Source organism: Cupressus sempervirens, chromosome 8 (assembly GCF_028749045.1).
Source record: "Cupressus sempervirens isolate cs-2001-9-10 chromosome 8, ASM2874904v1, whole genome shotgun sequence".
Lineage (NCBI taxonomy): Eukaryota > Viridiplantae > Streptophyta > Pinopsida > Cupressales > Cupressaceae > Cupressus > Cupressus sempervirens.
In genome coordinates this window covers 327714691-327736135 of record NC_143125.1, presented here as the reverse complement: position 1 = coordinate 327736135, position 21445 = coordinate 327714691, and positions in this window count along the sequence as shown.

Below are 21445 nucleotides of genomic sequence, written 5' to 3'. Positions count from 1 at the left end.
TATGTAGTAGGGTCCTCTAAGGGCAAACAGTCCCAATAGAAAAAACCACAGTAGCAATAGAAAAAACCATCATAGGGTTATTAGGACTCTAAACCCAAGTAGTGGCAATCATAGGGTTCTAAACAAGATCAGCAGGCACAGGCCCCACAGTCTCAGTCAACAAAGACTCAATGGTCTTCCAGGGGTGGATACAATGGATCTAGTAGGTCTAGGGGTCCCCAATAGTCTAGATCATAGGGTGTACAGGCTTATATCTAAGGACAATGCTACACTTGTAGTGGAATGGGTCATATAGCTAGAGAGTGTATGTAGGGACAGTCATCTAGTGGTCAGAGAGGGGCTATCTCAAAGCTGATAGTTGGTGACATGGGTAGATCCCACAGAGTATTTGTGATGATTAAAAATTTCTAGGCTAAGCATCAGGCCATAGTTATTGAGGCTATAGGTATAATACATGGTAGTATGGTTGCTATTTTATTTGATTCTCGAGCTACTAACTCTTTTATATCTCCATATGTAATGGAGCATTGTGGGCTAGTGATAGTTAGATTGGATGTCAGTTGGGAAGTAGAGTTAGCCTCTGGAACTAGAGTGTTAGTTAGTTCCATGGTGCATAATTGTTAGATTTAGATTGGAGACATGACCATGATTTTTGATCTATGCATTACCCCTCTAGGTTCTTATGATGTTATCTTTGGCATGGATTGGCTTTATACCCATAGCACCAAGATGGATTGTCGACAAAAGAAAGTAAAATGTATGGATGAATATGGGATCTCTAGAGTGATCTACAGAGTGAAGAGACCAATATCTCTTCATATGATTTCCACTATGTTGCTTAGACAGTGCATGCGAAAGGGATGTCAATTATTTGCTATCACCATTAGTGACAGAGAGGAAGATTTAGAGGGAGAGTCATCCCTTAATGATTTTTCAATTCTATAGGAGTTTATAGATGTATTTCCTTCAAAGCTCCCTAGTATAACTCCACATAGAGCAGTGGATTTTTACATAGATCTTGTACCAAAAGCTAAGCCAGTATCGAGAGCACTTTACAGGATGACTACTCATGAGCTTGGTGAGCTAAAGACTCAATTGGAGGAACTCTTAGAGCGGGGGCATATTCAACCTAGTGTGTCACCTTGGGATGCACCTGTGATCTTCGTAAAGAATGATGGATTGCTTAGGTTGTGTATTGATTATTAGCAGTTGAATAAGGTAACCATTAAGAACTGATACCCACTTTCGAGGATTGATGATCTCTTCAATTTGTTATAGGGTGCCTAAGTATTTTCAAAGATAGATCTGGATTTAGGTTATTATCAGTTGAGGATTGTGGATAGTGATATCCACAAGACTACATTCTATATAAGGTATGGTCATTGTGAGTTCACCATGTTACCATTTGGCCTCATGAATGCTCCAATTGTATTCATGAGCCTCATGAATGGATTATTTTATACCTTTTTGGATAATATAATGGTTGTATTCCCTGATGATATTCTAATATATTCTCATAATGAGAAGGAGCATGAAAAGCACCTGAGACAAGTGTTGCAGAAGTTGAGAGAGAACTAGTTGTATGGTGGCTTGTTGAAGTGTGTGTTCTATAGACCTGAGATACATTATTTGGGTCATGTTATATCAGGTGATGGAGTCTCAATAGATCCATTAAAGATTAGGTCCATCATGGATTGGCCAGTACCCACCAGTGTCACTAAAGTGAGGAATTTTATGGGACTAGCAAGATATTATCGACGCTTTATTATGGGCTTCTCTAGATTGGCACACCTAGTGACATCTCTTTAGAAAAAGGGGAAGAATTATGAGTGGACGGAGAAGTGTGATAAAGCTTTTCAAGAGCTCAAGAGTGTCCTCACAAGTGCACCAATTCTTACAGTGCCAGATCCTTCTACAAATTTTGTGGTGTGCATAAATGCATCATAGGATGTTTTAGGGGCAATCCTTATGCAGGATAGATGACCTATTTCCTACGAGTCTAGGAAGTTAAAGACTCATGAACTGAATTACCCTACTCATGATTTAGAGCTTGTAGTACTTGTTCATGCTTTTGTGAGGTGGCAACACCTTCTTCTAGGTCATAGATTCAAACTTCATTCTGGCCGAGCTTGTAGTACATATTTACACAGTTGAACCTTAATGCTAAGCAAAGAAGGTGGATGAAGTTAATTTGTGAGTATGATTTTGATGTTCATAACATCAAAGAAAAGGAGAATGTGGTTACAGATGTCTTAAGTAGAAGGCACCATGAACTTTCATCTGTGTCTACTTGCACCGATTTGAGAGAGCGAATCCTACATCATTTGACAGCAGATGAGCTCTATGTAGAAGTTAGTCAGTTGGTGCATTCTCAAAGACCCTTAGAAGGGAAGTATTCAAAGTATTCATTGGAGTCCAATGGACTTTTACATCATAGAGGATGTATTTATGTACCTTTCATTGGGGGTTTATGCAAGCTCATTGAACTTGAGGCTCACAGAGCACCTTATACAACGCAACCCAATGTCAAGAAACCACATGCAGATCTGAGGCAGTTATATCACTAGTCAGGCATGAGAGTGTAGATTGCTAGCATTATGGTGAGATGCCCCAAGTGTCAGAGGATGAAGGTAGAGCACCATCACCCTGGTGGGCTTCTTCAAAACCTCCACACTGAGGAGTGTCAAATCCACAATTTGAGGCGTAAACACTTGAATACAATACTAAAAGATGGAAACTACATCTAACCATCTAATCAAGCAGTGAAGGGAAAGTATAGAAGTAACATTGTAGTATACAAAAACAACATTGCAATAAATAGAAATAACAGTGCTATGAATAGTACAATCAAACTAAGTACGCGGTTCATCTCAACCATAATAGCATCATAAGACCATCGTGGACCCTAGCCATCCCCCATGCATAACATCCTAAGTTATTGATCATATCATTAGTACTATCATATAAGGAAGTCAATCTAAAATGTGCTACAAAATAAGCATAAGGAAATCTAACATGCTAGAAGGAAAGCATAAGATACTCCTGCAAAATAGATAACGTCATCTATCATATGCTAGTCATCATAATAAGGATATGTGTCAATAACTAACATCATCTAAACATGATATACAAAGATTCCAATGAAAGCATAAATCACAAGAAAGCATACTCTCAAACCTAAAGTACCAAGTGAAAACATCCAATAGCGGTCACACTAGGACAAAAGACCATCTCTATACATTGATCCCTAGTAGTGGTATAGGTAGCTACACCTCCCAACCACGTGGAAGCCATAGGCTCACTCCCATTGTACTGATGGAGATAATGAACCAACCACAAACACACATAAAGCACCACATCCATGACTAATACTCATGCCAAACAATATGATGACTGAAACCAAGAACATAGACAATGCATTAGCTATAGGTCCTGGTCAGACACTCAATGAGATACTAAGTAGGGTTTGGCATAATGGAGAGTTGCTTGGCATTGACAAGCCCAAGCTAATATTCGCAGCTCAGACTTCCCAATAGAAGGAGCATATCCTGAACCTTTTTATTATCTTAAGTTTTATTACCACCTAGTATTTTATTTAGTTATCACTTAATTAAAGCTCCCTCTTCCAACCTATGGCGCCATGATCGCTAGGCTGTGAGATAGAAGCCCCCTCCAAATGCTACCCTACCCTACCCATGCTCATCCAACGATGAGTGCCTATAGGCATGCAAATTCTCAACCTAACCCCAATGATCATAACTTCTAGAAGTACCACAGAAATGCAGGCATTGTAAGTCACTCAACAAATGGACACGCACGTACTCATGTATGGCACACCACCATCACGAAGATCATAACACAAGGACTAGATGAGAACATAAAGTAGAAAGTCACTCAACCAAAAATAGAGTTAGGGGGATCGATGAGGCATGCATCCCAATGTAACATAAAAGTGAAAGGTCTGATTGACATCCAAACCGATGATCTAGGTCTGCGACCAAACTCATACCAAGAGAACCTGAGAAAATAGGGTAGCACACAAAATGAGGTAAAAACCTCAAAAATTGGAAAATTTTGAAATTAAAACCCATTCGACCTTTGGGTATAAAAACCCCAAAAATTCAAAAATATTTGGGTTCAGACATCGTATGCAAAAATGGCCAACATAATGGTACAAAACCCCAAACACCCATCCCAAGAACTGGGAAAATGTTTGCAGAATTAGCAAACAGAAACAGAGAGGAACACTAGTTCTCAGCCTCCTAACAAATTACTACCAGAAATAAAAGTCGAAACAAAGCAGAAACAAGAAAATTGGAAAGCCCTACCTAATAGCAAAAGGGACAGAAACTAAAGACAACACAATAAAATAAATCATTGCTAAAACTACCAGAAATCATGGCAAGGAAAGGTCTCCCAAAGTGGGGTCCAATGAGACTGATCTTGCAAAAATCTCACACTTACAGCTCTCAGAAAAAATAGAAACCCAATCCTTCAGAAGGAGGATTTTAGAAAAGCTCTCAAATTTGTATTTACAAAAAGTGAGAAGTGAGAAAACAAAACCCTTTTTCAATACTTATTCACTTTTCAAGTGAATAGTTGATTAGGGCAAATAGCCAATTAGACTAGCTAGACTTCAAATCGACCTAAATGAAAATATGTTATTCCTTGTAATGGGAATTCACCTAAGGCAAAGCTGCCAGAAATTAAATTCAAAAAGATGTAAAGCCCGAAAACCCAAAATAGCTAAAATCACTTAACAACTTTTGCAACAATGTGAACTTCTAAATGCATAGACATGCTCACTGATCTAATCACAAAATGCATATGAGTTTGGATTTAATAATCACCAAAAGGTTTAATTAAAACAATTAAAATAAGGATACATCGACCATACATGGATGGTATATGTAAAATATGAATAGTTGAATCACTAACTCCATAGGCCACTGCCAGGGATATAATTTTTGCACACTAAAACACATGATCAAGTGTAATTTCATAGAATAACATAGTCAAACAATAAATGCATTAAATAACTAATTTAACCATTTATTCAATTATACCTAATTAATCCATTTACATCACTCACATTCGCATGAAGCATAAACGCACAAGAATGAAGTAAATAACCATAGCATAAAATTCATCACATAACATAATTACAAATATATATCCAAATATCAGATAATCAGATATCATCATAGACCTACTGTCATCTCAAAATGGCATCAACATGCAAATATGATAAATTGAATAGTATAGTATCTATGGTATTGAAATCAAAGTATAACATCCAACCCTTAGGTCACCACAAAGTACATGTAATAAGTGTATCAAGTATCTCTCAAATCAAAATAGATAAGGTACAGAATACAAACATGAGAGGCACTACATCCTTGCCCACTAGTATAGGCTTGCTCCTAAAAGCTTCCAAAAAGATAGGGGTACAATCCCCTCAATTGTGTAGCATCCTCCCAAGTTGCAGAGGTCTCATCACTTAGGTCCCATTGGACCCTTACCTACTCAATGTCCCAACCTCGCAAGGTTAGCCTCCTATTTTGTAGGATACAAATGGGCTCCAAAGTAAACTGACCATCAACAACCTGCAAAGCATCCCAATCAAGAACATGGGTCACATCCAAAATATACTGCCTCAAAATAGAAACATGAAAGACATCATGGATATGCAATAGGCTAGGTGGCAACGCTAGTTGATAAGCAACAGGACCAATCCTCTCAAGGATATCAAATGGTCTAACAAAATGTGGTGCCAACTTAGAGCCTTTCCCATAATGGATGGGGCTCTTCCTCAGATGCACTCGTAAAAATACCATGTCACCAACAGAAAAGTGATGATCCAACCTATGGGCATCTGCATACTTCTTCTACTTGTCTTGAGTAGTAGCCAAATGCTCCCTAATGCGAACAACCTATTGCTCCATGTCCTGAAGCATCTTTGGAGCCAAAAGAACTCAGTCCTCTAAATGATCCCAACCCAAAGGGGTACGACATGGTCTACCATACAAGGCCTAAAAAGGTGACATGCCCAGAGAACTATGCTACCCATTGTTTTATGCAAACTCAACAAGGTACAAATAGTCCTCCCACTTCACCTGCCTATTCATAACATACATGCGAAGCATATCCTCAAAAACTCGATTCACTCTCTCAGTCTAACCATCAGTCTCTGGGTGATAAGCCAAATTAAAATTGAGTTGCATGCCCAAAGCATGTTGGAGAGACGTCCATAGTGCAGAAGTAAGAATTGAATCTCTATCTAAAATAATCTGACGAGGAATCTCATGCAAATGAACAATATCCTCCATGAAAACATGCACTACAAATGAAGTTGTGTAGGATGCTCTCATGGGTGAAAAATGTGTTGCCTTGGACACTTTGTCCACTATCACCATGATACAATCATGTCCCTGTGATGACATAGGTAACCCTATGATAAAATATATTGATATTGTATCCCACTTCCACTTTGGAATGGTATGTGACTGCAAAACACCCACCAGACACTAATGCTCTACCTTCACTCTTTAGCACTCAATACATCTAGCAAAAAAATCAACAACATCATGCCTCATCCCTGTCCAAAAGTACAGTTGTTTAAGATCAACATGCATCTTCTTAACACTAGGATGTGTGGAATACGGTGTACGATGTACTTCTAACAAAACTAAGGTACAAAGATCACTCAACATGGGTACATGCTATGCCCCAAGTGTCACAATATTCCATCAAACTCAAGAAAATACCCTAAAAATCTCCCTTCAAGGGTACACCTAGACTTGATCTCTGCCCTCACTTCCTTATACCAAGTGTCACTAGGCAAAGCCTCCAAGATACAACCTCACAAATCCACTCCCAATGACATCACTAATACCTCATGTTACCTCCTACTCAAGGCATCCATGATGACATTCTCCTTCCCTTAATGTAATGAACATCAAAGTCATACTCGCACAAGAACTCCATCCAATGATGCTATTATGCATTCAAATTTGGCTGAGTAAAGATATATTGCAAGCTCCTATAGTCACTATGCAACTCAAACCTATGTCCCAAAAGAAAATGTCTCCAACAAAAAAGGGTATGCACTACTACTAAGAGTTGCAAATCATGAGTGGAGTAGTTAAGCTTATGTTCCTTGATTTTTCTAGACTCAAATGCAATCACTCAACCATCCTACATCAACACCACACCCACGCCTTCCAACGAAGCATCTGTGAAAACCATGAAATCAACTACAAGATTAGGCACTGCAAGAACTAGTGCATTGGTCAAACACTCCTTAAGAGCATTAAATGCTAACTCACACTGGTCTAACCAAACATACTTCTTCCCTTTTCATTGAAGAGAAGTGATGAGATGAGCTACTGATGAGAAATCCTTCACAAAGTGACAGTAGTAACCCACTAATCCCATGAAACTATGAACTTTTGAGACATTAGTGGGTATCGGCCAATCTATGATAGAATGAATCTTCTCAAATCCACTACAATTTCATCACTAGTGATGATGTGTCCCAAATACTTCACCTCTAATAGGAAGAACCCACATTTACTCAAGTTTTCATACAACTGATGGTCTCTCAAGCACTATAACACTTGACATAAATAGACTTCATGCTCCTCCATAGTCTTTGAATAGATCAATATGTCATCCAAGAATACAATGATACACTGATCAAGGTAAGTGTGAAATGCACCATTTATCAAAATCATAAACACTGATGGCACATTTATTAACCCAAAGGGTACAACCGTGAACTCATAATTCCCATACCATGTATGAAAAGTTGTTCGATGAATGTCAACCTCCTAAATATGGAGCTGATGGTATCCCAACTTAAGATCAATCTTCAAGAACACTCATGCTCCCTTCATCTAATCAAACAAGTCATCTATCCTCAACAAAGGATAACGATTCTTCATTGTCACCATATTCAACTGTCGGTAGTCAATGCACAAATGCAAAGAACCATCCTTCTTCTTCATGAAGGTGATTGGTACACCCCATGGGGATACACTAGGATGAATATAACCCTTGGCCAACAATTACTCCAACTACAATTTGAGCTCACTCGACTCCTAAGTAGTCATTCTATAAGGAGCTCGTGAAATTGGCTCTGCTCCTAGTACAAGATCAATTTAAAAATCAATGTCACACTATGGTGGCATACCTGAATCTCCTCAAGAAACACATCAACATACTCATGAAGGAGTGGGAGATCATCAAGTGTCACTGTATGGCTCTCGACTTCATCAAGATCATTAACAAAAATAAGGAACAACTGAAAACCCTTTCACACACTTTGCTTCATCTAATTAGCTGAGATCATCTGAAGTGACACTGGCCTCGAGACTCCCAAAAGTTCCACCTGTGTCATCAACACATTATATCATCTTGTGATGGCGATTGATATTTTCCTTATGGGTGGCTAACCAATCCATGCCCAATATAATGTCATACGATCCCAGAGGTAGAATGCATAGATCCATTGTGGTGGTGAAGGTGCCAAAATTCAAAACACAACCACTAACTAACAAGTCTACAGCCACTTTGGAACTCGTGGCTAACTCAACCTACCACCTATTGACTTGACGCACTGCCACTAGCCCACATCATTGAACAAGAAATGGTGATATGAAAGAATCTAAAGCACCAAAGTCAAACAAAAGCTAAAATAACATGCAATGTACCTATAACCTCCACTATTGTACCTTGGTGATCTGCTTGATGGTTGTCAATTGCCACAGAGACTCTGTGATTCCTACCAACATCTCCTATAGTAGGCTCAGATCTTGGTGCACCCTTACTAGGTCCTAAAGATGGTTTAATGGAGCACTCAAAAGACTTATGGCTAGGCTAGATACAAGAATAATAGTTTCCTCTAAAGTTGGAACCTGTTCTGTGACCACCCTAGGTAGTACTAGCATAAGGTGCACTACCCCTACTAGAATTTTGCTGAACACTCTAAGGAGGATGATCCTACTGAGATTTTTGTCCTCAGTTCTAGTTATCTCCTTTCTTTCCTAAGGTACCAGAACCTTTTCCACCCTTGGTCCAAAACCTCTTCTTATTCCTACAGTGATCACTGCCCTAAGAGGGTGTTGACTGGGCTTGGCCCTTTCCAGATGATTGGGCAAACTATGCATCATACCCTAAATTCTAAGCATTTTGATTCTAACAACCAAATCTACTACTGAAACCTCTAGCCATATTTCCCTTTACAATACATGCCTTCCCAATAGAAAGAAAAAGAGTCCTAGGTTTATGCATATGGACTTCTCCAATAAGGCCATCCTTAAGGCCTCAGATGAAATGATGAGCAAAGAGTAAATCATCATGATTGTAGCAAGAATATTGCCTAAGCTCCAAGAGCCAAATTTTGTACTGATCCACTGTCATTTTTCCTTGTTGGATCACATGGAACTCATCAACATGGGCCTCCCTGAACTAAGGAGATAAGAATCTCTCTCAAAACCTCTCCTCAAAGATCTCCCAGGTGAGATCTGCTACACCGATATGGAGCTTCTAACTCTCAATATTCCACCACAGGGATGCATGGTCCCTCAATTGCATAATCACACAATGTGCCCTCAAATTGGTTGCATATGGGTACATGGAAAAGCATCACTTCATGTCCAATAACCAAGTTTATGTCTTCAGGCCACCTCCCTTAGTATCATACAATGGTAGTTTGGACTGATGAAGAAACTTCATGACATCCAACTTGATAGAATCTTCACTATTGTGGTCCCTACCACCCCGATAGTGCCCTCAGCCACCTAGTGGAGTACAAGAATTTTCACATTCATGTGCCTCCTTTCTATGCTCCAAATGATGGGAATCCCCATGATAGGATCCCTTCTCCTAGTTATGATCCTATTGGTATTCTTCAACACGAAGGCCCAACTAAGAAAAAATCTCCTAGAACATTGGCATCAATGCCACCACTCCATTTTGATTAGTGTTATTACCTTGTTCTCCCTCTCCTTCCTAACATCCCTCTTCCTAGTGTTCTTCTTCACGGTTACCACTAAGGGTACCACCTCGACCACCAAGTCTACATGTAGGAGGCATTGTTATGGGAACAACAAAATAATGTCAAAACCACCGGATCATGAGCATAAGAGTCAAAACCATGAACTAATAAGATATCAAAATAGCAACCATAATATAATAATACACAATGGAAAACAAAACTATAGTGGAAGAATAACACAGAGATCCCAATGTTGCAACCTGGCTCTGATACCACATGTAATGCCCTGCCTAGAGATCCTTGGAACAAGGATGAAATACAAGCCAAGACAAAAAAAAACAAAATTGAACAAGTATAGATGCACATGACATACAACATATGAGGATCAAAAATATCATAATGGAAGTCTAACCAAACATCTCAACACCAACGAATCTCTAAATGCCACTACTGACCAAAATGAAAGATGACAGAAGATGCAAAACTGAATTCGAATCAAAACATTTTGAATTCAAAATGTGATACTAAAGGATTGAAGAGCACCCAAGAGGGTAGCCAAAACACTTCCTAAAAACTTCGAGTCAAACTAAAAAGTTCCTGTTGTCCACCTAAATAAGTTTTTGCAAATACCAGGCAATACTTTAAATCAACACTGTGCAATACTTTCCAATATCATTCGACATTTCTCAAGAAGGGGTGTACCACTTTCAAGGTTTGGACAAAACTTCTCAAGAGGGCATGCAATACTTTACTAGTATCGTATGAAACTTCCTCAAAGGGGATGTGATACTTTCCAGTATCCCATGATATTTCACTAAGAGACATACAATACAATCAAGGATTGCACGACAAATATCTATTGGGTACGCAACACTTTATTGTATCACCCCATGCTGACACATGGTCACCAAGGAATGCAAGAAAAACTCCTAAGGAAAAACTAAAGAGATCAACAGAGTTCAAAACCTCCACACTGGGAAGTGTCAAATCCACAATTTGAGGTGTAAACACTCGAACACAATATTGAAAGACAAAAACTAAATCTAACCATCTAATCAAGCAATAAAGGGAAAGTATAGAAGGAACATCATAATGTACAAAAACAACATCACAATAAATAGAAATAATATCGCAATGAACAGTACAACCAAACTAAGTACACGATTCCTCCCAAACATAATAGCATCATAAGACCATCGTGGGCCCTAGCCATCCCCATGCATAACATCCCAAGCTATTTATTAGATTGCTAGTACTATCATATAAGGATGTCACTACTAAAATGTGCTATAACATAAGCATAAGGAAATTAACATGCTAGAAGTAAAGCATAAGATACTCCTATAAAATAGATAACATCATCTACCATATGCTAATCATCATAATAAGGAAATTGCATCAATAACTAACATCATCTAAACATGATATACAAGCATTATGATGAAAGCATAAATCACAAGAAATCATACTCCTGAACCCAAAGTACTAAGTGAAAACATCTAGCAATGGTTGCACTAGGACAAAAGACCATCTTTGTACATTGGTCCCTAGCAGTGGTATAGGTAGCTACACCTCCCAACCACATGGAACCCACAGGGCCACTCCCATCATACTGATGGAGATAATGAATCAACCACAAACACACATAAAGTACAATGTCCATGGCTAACACTCATGCCAGATAGTATGATGACTAAAACCAAGAACACAGACAATGCATAAGCTACAAGTCGTGGTCAAACACTCAATGGGCTACTAAGTAGGGGCTAACATCATGGAGACTTGGCATCGACAAGCCCAAGCTAGTACTGGCAACTCGAACTTCCCAACAGAAGGAGCACATCTTGAACTTTTTTATTATTTTAAGTTTTATTACCACCCATCATTTTATTTAGTTATCACTTAATTAAAGCTCCCTCTACCAACATATGGTGCCATGATTGCCAAGATGTGAGATAGAAGCCCCCTCCATATGCTACCCTACCCTACCCATGCTCATCCAATGATAAGTGCCCATAGGCATGCAAATTCCCAACCCAACTCCAATGATCATAACTTTTGAAACTACCATAGAAGATCAGGCCTCACAAGTCACCCGACAAATGGATGTGCACGTACTTGTGTGCGGCACACCACCATCACAAAGGTCATAAAACAAGGACTAGATGAGAACAAAAAGCAAAAAGTCACTCAACCAAAAACAAATTTAGGATGGATGTGTGGGCCCGACTGACATCCAAATGAATGATCAAGGTCTACGACCAAACTCATGCCATGAAAACTTGAGAAAATAGGGCGGCACACAAAACAAGGTAAAAACTCCAAAAACTAGAAAATTTTGAAATTAAAACCCATTTGGCCTTTAGGTACAAAAACCCTAAAAATCCAATAATATTTTGGTTTAGACGTCATATGCAAAAGTGGCAAGCATAACGGTGCAAAACCCCAAACCCCCATCCCAAGAACTGGGAAATGTTCATACTCGACTAGCCAGGCAGAACCAGCAAACAGAAATAGAGGGGAACACTAGTTCTCAACCTCCTAACAAACTGCTACTAGAAACAAAAGATGAAACAAAGCATAAATAAGAAAACTGGAAAGCCCTACATGACAACAAAAGGGGCATAAATTGAAAAAAAATAGTAAAATAAATAGCATGTTGAAACTCCCAGAAATCATGGTAAGGCAAGGTCTCCCCAGGCCAAATCCAACTAGACTGATCTCGTGAAAATCTCATGCTCACAGCTCTCAAAAAAAATAGAAATCCAATCCTTTAGAAGGAGGATTTCATAAAAGCTCTCAAATTTGTATTTTCAAAAAGTGAGAAGTGAGAAAACAAATCCCTTTTTCAATACTTATTCATTTTTTGATTGAATAGTCAATTAGGGAAAATAGCCAATTAGAGTATAGACTTCGACTCGACCCAAACGAAAATAGCTTATTCCTTGTAATGAGAATTCACCTAAGACAAAGCTGCCAGAAATTAAACTTAAGAAGATTTAAAACTCAAAAACCCAAAATTATAGAAAATCACTTAACAACTTTTGTAACAATGCGAACCTCTAAATGCATAGACGCGCTCACTGGTCTAATCACAAAATGCAAATGAGTTCAAATTTAATAATCACCAAAAAGTTTAATTTAAACAATTAAAATAAGGATACATCAACCATACAAGGATGACATTGGCAAAATATGAATAGTTGAATCACTAACTTTATAGGCCACTACTAGGGATATAATTCATGCACACTAAAATACACGATCAAGTGCAATTGCATATAATAACATAGTCAAAGTAATAAATGCATTAGATAACTAATTTAACCATTTATTCAATTATACCTAATTAATCCATTTACATCACTCACATTCATATAAAGCATAAAGATACAAGAACGAAGTAAATAAACATAGAATAAAATCCATCACATTACATAATCAAAAAATATATCCAAATACCAGATATTCAAATATCATCATAGACCTATTGTCATCTAAAAATGGCATCAACATGAAAATATGATAAAGTGAATAGCATATCAATATAGCATCTATGGTACTAAAATCAAAGTATAACATCTGACCCTGAAGTCATCTCAAAGTACATATAACAAGAGTATCAAGTATCTCTCAAATCAAAACAGACAAGGTACAGATTGCAAACACTAGAGGCACTACAATGCAACTAAACATTTTAAATTGAATTCAGTGTAGTGATACAAAGTTAACTATAATATGTGTTGGGATTAAGAAAAAATCTTGTATTGCAATTACAGGGGATGCAAATGATGAGTGTGTTGAGGTCCAAGTCGGTGGACAAGATGATGTAGTTGACAAGGTAAAGAGCGCTACAATGTTCCTTAAAATATTTATAAGTCTCAATAAATTTAACCCTTTTATTTGATATTGCAGAGGACCAACCTTTACAAAGGATAACGAGTCCACATCCATGGGTGAGAAGAAATATCGATAACGACATGGATATACCTCTGCAACAATACAGGGAAGGACAAAAAAATATAAAAAAATAAAAAATAAATGATTCATGCATGAACTTATGCAACTTATTTGATAATGATTGATGTTTATGTATAGATATTTTATTTATGTTCTATTGAATGTTCATGTGAATGTTCTAATGAATCTTATGTTTCAATGTTAATGTGAATGTTCTAATGAAACTAATGTGCTAATGAATGTTATCATGTGATAATTCATGAACGTTACATTTTATTAATAGAATGAATGAATTTTATATGTTAATAGGTAATGTAGATGTTGGGGGGTGGGGGGAATAAGTTTCCACCTTCACGTGGTTGGCCCCAATTAATAGAGAATATTAAACTATTCTCAAAACAAAGTGAAGCTCAACATTAACCTATGATTGCATGACAATTAACTATGTGAATCTCTTGGTTTTAGGAAATGCAAAAGGATGCCATAGTCAAACTCATTGATTTATGAAATTTAGTTGTAGTGTATGAAGTATTTGAAAGAATGACTTTCTATGGGATTGCCTCAATTACTCCTCTCCAAGGTATTCTATTGTTTCTATTTATCTGCAATCATGCTTGATTGTATTTGATAACTTTTTTTGTAAATTGAAAGACATGAAGAAGAATTTGAATAGTGGAAACAAATTATATTAGATCATTCTAAAGTATACATTGATTCATGAATTATTCTCATTATTTCTTTTGAGTGTGGTGATATGTTGAATAACATTACAGGAAGCAAAGGATTGTAAAGTCTATATGGCATGTAATGCTTAATGGAGAGAGCAGATAACATTTATAATTTCATAATTTATAATCCTTGTTGCAAATTACAACGTGAAAAATTCAAACTTCATTGGTTGCATCTCTACCTAGGTTTATATATGATATCTGCTGATTTGAATTTTGAATTTTACTTTCAAAATACTTTGGTTAAATTATAATTTATACATGAATATTTCAATTACTATTTCCAAATGCCAAGTTCACCTTTTCATTTTAATATTTTATGATATTTCATTTTTTTTGTTGGTCAATTTGCAAGCCATTCTCAAATGCAGATTAATATCATTCAAATTTCTGCTATCCTTGCACAACAGTCAAAATGACAATCTTCTGTAGCAATGGTTGGTGCCATGTCTGATCTAGCAAGGCATTTGTGCAAGAGCGTGCATTGTACTTACGAGGCTTCCAATCTTAATGATGATATAAACAACTAAAACAAGTCTTTTTAAGTTGCAATTGAAGAGTGTCTAGTGCAATAGTGTCTAATGCAATTTGAAGAGTGTCTAGTACAAATTTCCAAAAAGGTGATAATTTTAATAGTTCTTTTCCTTTCTTGAATGCACATGTTGTTAGAAAAAACATATGAAAGTAATATTAAATATCCACTAATATGTAGAGTTGGTCAATATAATGCAAAGCTCAACTTGTTTAGATACAATCCTAAAGAGGTGCCAAGAAATTGTCTGAAATGTTGCTTCTCCTATAGATGATGGATAATATGTTCTCCACAATCCCTCTTCCTCAAATTCCTATTATGATGACAAAAAATTTTCCACCAAACTTATTTAAAGTCTCATAAAACTTCCATAGAAACTTCTCACAATACTCTCTTCAAAATGCTTTATAAATTTGCATACACCTCTATATAATCATAAATTTGTCCATACAAGCCTTCATAAATCTGCACTTTATCTTTGCTAATAGATCCACATTAATCTTGTGCGTGCTTCCTTATTCACAACCCATGCTCTTACCAAGATCACAATCTCTTTTATCTCTTGACACCTTCATGAAAGAATGAAGATTTTTTAAATACAAGGATGAAATGCAGTCTATATGAGTAGAACATCATTTTAAGGATCTCTGGAGAATACTTATCTATCCTTATCTAGAAAAATTGTCCACAAACTCAATAAGTGATTATCCTTTAAAGAATAAAAGAAGGAAGAAGAATTTCAAACAGAGGATTACCATTAGTTGTATTCACTAGAGTAGCAGCATTTTGTACTTCAAAAATATAAAATTAAATAATATTCACTATTATTAATAGATTTTCCCTACTAAAAATTTTATAACAATATTATAATCATGTAGTAGCAAAAAAATGAAGAGATTTTGAAACAAAAGAGTTTTAAAGTCATACTTTCCCAAAATGTACACTAGACATAAATCAATCACATTTGTAAGAGGCATGATCGCTAATTGTGCTAAAACTATGATGACCATATATCCTTGAATGAGGACACTCTATCTATGGCATTCACATTTTGCCAGCTGCATATAGCAATTGGAGAAAGCCGGTCCTTAACTCACCATAACCAAAATGCATGTAGTTTGATCACAATGTATAAGAAAAGAAATGCATGAAAAAAAAAAAAACAAAATATATGACCCAAATGGAGGACAAAATTGAAATCAAAAAAAAATTTAGAGCAGTATATGCACCTCTCAAATACCTCATGAGACCTAGAGTTTTCTTCTTGATTGTTGAATCTTAAAACTTTCTTAATGGAATTGAACTTCTTATTGCCATAGCATATTTTTGTGTACTTATATATTTAGAATAATCATTCTACTATATATCAAACTTCCATAATAAAGTCGAACACACACTAAAGATTGATGTTCACTAACACATGACTATTCAACATAAAGATATAGCAAACTTGCCCAAACATGAAAAATGGAAAGAAATGTTAGTCATAATAGAAACAAAGGCAAATGATAAGAGCAATAGAGAAAAACCAAAGGAAAAGTCAGGCAAACCCAAAAAAAATTTTGGCAAACATGTATATTGATCAAGACGCTATCACAGCACCATCTAGCCACCTTCCACAAAACTTATGGTCCTTATAGGGTGGTTTCTATAATATAGGCTCTAAAAAAGAAAAGTATTATGTTTATTCTTATTAACAGAGACAAAGAATCAAAGCTCGGTATTATTTGTGTAAAATCTTTGCATGCTTCCATAATTCTATCTAAAGTCTCACATGCTATCAACGTAGCAAAATTATTCCACAAGAAAAATGCAATTGGATAATTTTGGGGGATCTAAGATGAAGAAGATTTAGACTGTTATGGAGAGGCCTCTAATCGAGAAAGTTATTGAGTACATGGTTGATCACTCTATTTCATGTTCACATGAAATGGGTCTTTTTTCTAGATGAAGTGTTTTGTTCCACAGATCTTATGAGACATGCTACATGCAATTTGTATCCACCACTAAAGCAAGAACCTATTCATACCCTATTGTATATGTCTTTGTATTGTCCTCAATTTCTTTTTTATTGTGGAGGAGGTTAAGGTCAAGATATTTTTCATCTAACCAATTTCTCATAAGTGCACAATAATTATACCATTTCTAATCTTCGACTCTATAGTGTGAGAATTCATCCAGGGAAGAATTTCTTGATGTATTTGGAAACAAAAACTTATCAAAGCAACAAGAATCATGCTGAAAGATTGACGAATATTGGTGAAGAAGAACTAATAGCATGGAGACATATGGTAACCACAATTCATAGAGGGGGGGAAATATTCTACCAACTTTGGCATGGGTGGGCTTCTCATATAATGGATATACAGCAAAGAAAAGTAATCCACAAAATTTGAAATTAGTCTTCCACCCATATAAAAAAATTATAGATTTTCTAAAGAGGGTTGTTGAATTTGTCAATTTCCATTGATATAATTTTCGAAGGAAGGTACTTTAACAGTCATTCCTTTTCTAACAATTTTTGTGGAGCTCTAAGTAATCTTCTTAACCACATGCATGTCTATACTAGTCAGTTACAACTAACAATGAACAAATCAACAATAAATATATCTAACAAATATTTAAATTCAATACAACATATATGTATAAGCTTGAAGAAGAGATGCACAACATTGTAGTTGTGCCCTTTCCATATGATAATTTAGGCATTTTCAACCCGTGGGATACCACTTTCTCCATTGGCTAAGTACTGAAATAAGAGTATTGCATTATGATTCATTTTTGTAATCTAATTTCAATTAACCTCTATTGAATATTACTTTGATCTATGTTATGTTCAATGAGCCTTGTCACAACATACTAATTCATAGATGGAATATACATGCTTGTAGAGTTCAAATCTTAGAAACCACAGGGACAGCTACCAATAGAAGTTGCAACCAAAACCATATGAGAAAGAGGAACCTCCAAGCAAGAGACAAGCAAGGAAGACACACATCCCCCATTGAAACACCAATAGGTAGAGTGGATCAATAAAAGAAAAGGAGCTTTGGCAACACCATCAACAACAAGAGAAACTCGAACCGCGACAGAAGCAGCTAGAACCATCAGAAGCAACTGGAACCATCACAACAGGTTTTTGAATCACGCAGTCTTCTACATAATGTTGTGAGTTATTAACCATGATTTTAAGATCATACTTGCAATATGTTAGTATACATTATTTAGAGGCAACTAATTCTTGGCAAACACTCCACAAAATCACATTCATTGCTCATTGATTTTACAGGATACTTATATAATGCTATGTATTAAATATTTTCTATTGAAAATAGCTATTATAAAAAGATAATAAAAGACAAATAGATTTAAAAGAAAATAGTTAAAGTAGATCTTGTGCAATTGAGGACGTTTCCAATATTAGGTAGACCTGTAGGAGAGAAAATGGAGTGTTCTTTAGAAGGAGGAAATTTATGCTACATGAATGAAGCTACACCATGTGGAAAGGACCTTATAAAAGAAATGTTAAGCAATAAAAAGGTGTGGTAAATCCCTTGGGAGATGTGTAGATAAGTAAATACAACACAATATCTCATCACGTGTCAAGACATGAGATATAACAAACATTGAATGATATCACAAGGAAAACATCTAAAGAACATGTTAATAAAAAAATGTTCTTCTTTGTTAGAAATACATTTCACTATGTTGATCACACGTGTATGTTGTTTAGTGTAGGTCATGCAATTTCCTTCTTGGCCCCTCTCATGGATTGTGTTTGACATTCTTCTAAGTTTTCTAATTGATATTGCTTGTCTCAAGCGTTTCATAGGTAGTGTTGCACTTCCATTTCCTTTTTATATTATTGTAGATAAGAAGCCCAACATCGTGATTATTTCTCGATGCAAGAAGTCACGAATTCAACATACATTTTGTATGCAGCATTAGTTTATTTAGGACTTGACATGAAAATAGGTGGACCACCACCAAAAGGCTACTCGGAAACATTTGGTGGTGGTCCACCTATTTTCATGTAAAGTCCTCAATAATATAATGATGCACACAAAATGTATGTTGAATCCATGGCTTCGTACATGGAGAAATAATCACAACATTGGGCTTCTTATCTATAGTAATATAAAAAGGAAATGGAAATGCAACACTATCTATAAAACACTTGAGCAAAAGCAATATCAATCAAACAACTTAGAAGAATGTCAAACACAATCTCCGTGAAAGGGGCCAAAGAGGAAACTGCGTGACCTACGCTAAATAGTGTATGCATATAATCAACATAGCAAAATATATTTCTAACAAAGACGAATAAATTTTTTTTTAATATATCAACAAGCCATCGCAATTGCGACAGCAAGGTCTAAAGGAATTCCATTGGACCAAGAGCATTGTTGTCACATATTCATAGCACTTGCGCAAGATAAAGACAACAAAGATTTGTCGCACCCACGGCAATGTTGTTGCATACCATCGTGGTTGCGATGGCCATTCCAATGCTTGACTATCAGCCATATAGTGTGAGCATCACTATTTAGATAGAAAAGTGAAACTATTAGATGTTGTAATTGTGACCACGGCCTGTCGCAATTACGACAATGTCATGGTGACCTATTGGCCTCGCCTTCTACCAAATTGTAACATATTTTGGCGTTGTAATTGAGACGAACAAGGTTGTTGTCACAATGTTCGATGCTCGTCTGACAGGAGCCAATTCTTGGTACTGTCACTTGGGTGACGGTTTGTCATTGTCGCAATTTAGGTCCAAATGTAGTAGTGATAGAAGAATTGATTTACAATCATGGTTAGATATTTGTCGAGTCATCAACAATTGGTTGATTCTCTAAAAGCCTATGCACTGTCACTAATATATTGACATCGTGAAGAGATTCTTGATATGGAGGACTTGATTGTTGATAACATGAAGAGTTGATAATTTGTGCACCAAATCCAAATAACATGGCTATGGAACAACTAGAGATGGGTCTAGGAGTTGCTTTATTGCTCTTCTCACATTAGATGAGGAGAAGGATTTGCAGACCAATTTTGGTCATACACTATAATAGTCATTAGGGAGAAGATTAGATAGCAATCAATATTGTGAGAGGATCAGTTTACTTACACTATGTCATGCCCAAAATATAAGGGTAAAAACACACACAACAAAAAAAAATTATAAGAATTAATTAAGATACTAAGGTTGACAAAGGTTTAGATGTTGAACTACAATGGAGTTAATTGTCAGAGGGGTTTAAGGTTCAAATAACCATAGGTATAATGAAGCTAGATGCAAGATCACCATTGATAAAAATAGGGTTATGACTCAGTTTGATCATTACGTCAAAGAGATTATTTGAGTGAACTGAAAGTCTCTTAGTAATCCATTACTAAAATTGAATGACTAATCCATATAATAGGGTCATACTCTATCAATTTGTTATAATGATACAATTTCATTACGAGAAATATACCACTAACCCTAAAGATGATCTAATTGGCTTGACCCTTTCATTAACTTGATAACTTGAACGATATTACAAATTAATTCATTTAACGTTAAGAAGATTTGAAACATCTAGAAGATTGATTAAATTTATCTATTTCATGCATGCTAACTACGTTTAAAACTTGTATCCAAAATCTGATCTAACTTATGACTTATCATTTACAATTGAAATTGATGTCTAGAATAAATTCAATAATATATAATTTAATCTGAACTTCATTGAAACTATCATAAATTTAAACCCACCTTAATAAGGCCCATATTAAAATCAATCTAACAATGCTCATGATAGTATAAAGCTAATTAATAAAACATTAAAATTATTATAATTAAAGAATACTAGTTTCAAGTTAAACTTTTTAAATTAAAACTAATTTTAATATTCTAATATCTAATTCACTATTTAATATTAATATCATTAGTTAACATAAATATAATACATTACCTCCTAATACCCTCAAGATTACAAATCTAGTTAATAGATTAATTCCATTCTTAATTTAAACTTAAATATAAATATAAATTCTAATTAATATTTATTTAACCTTCCTAAAACTAAATTCTAACTATAACTTTACATCTTACACTAACAATTAACAAAAATCCAAACATAACATAATACTACCCTATGCTTTCTAACTAACACTACAAATTACACCCAAAAAAAAAAATGTATTAACAAACAACCTACATTATATAATTAAATA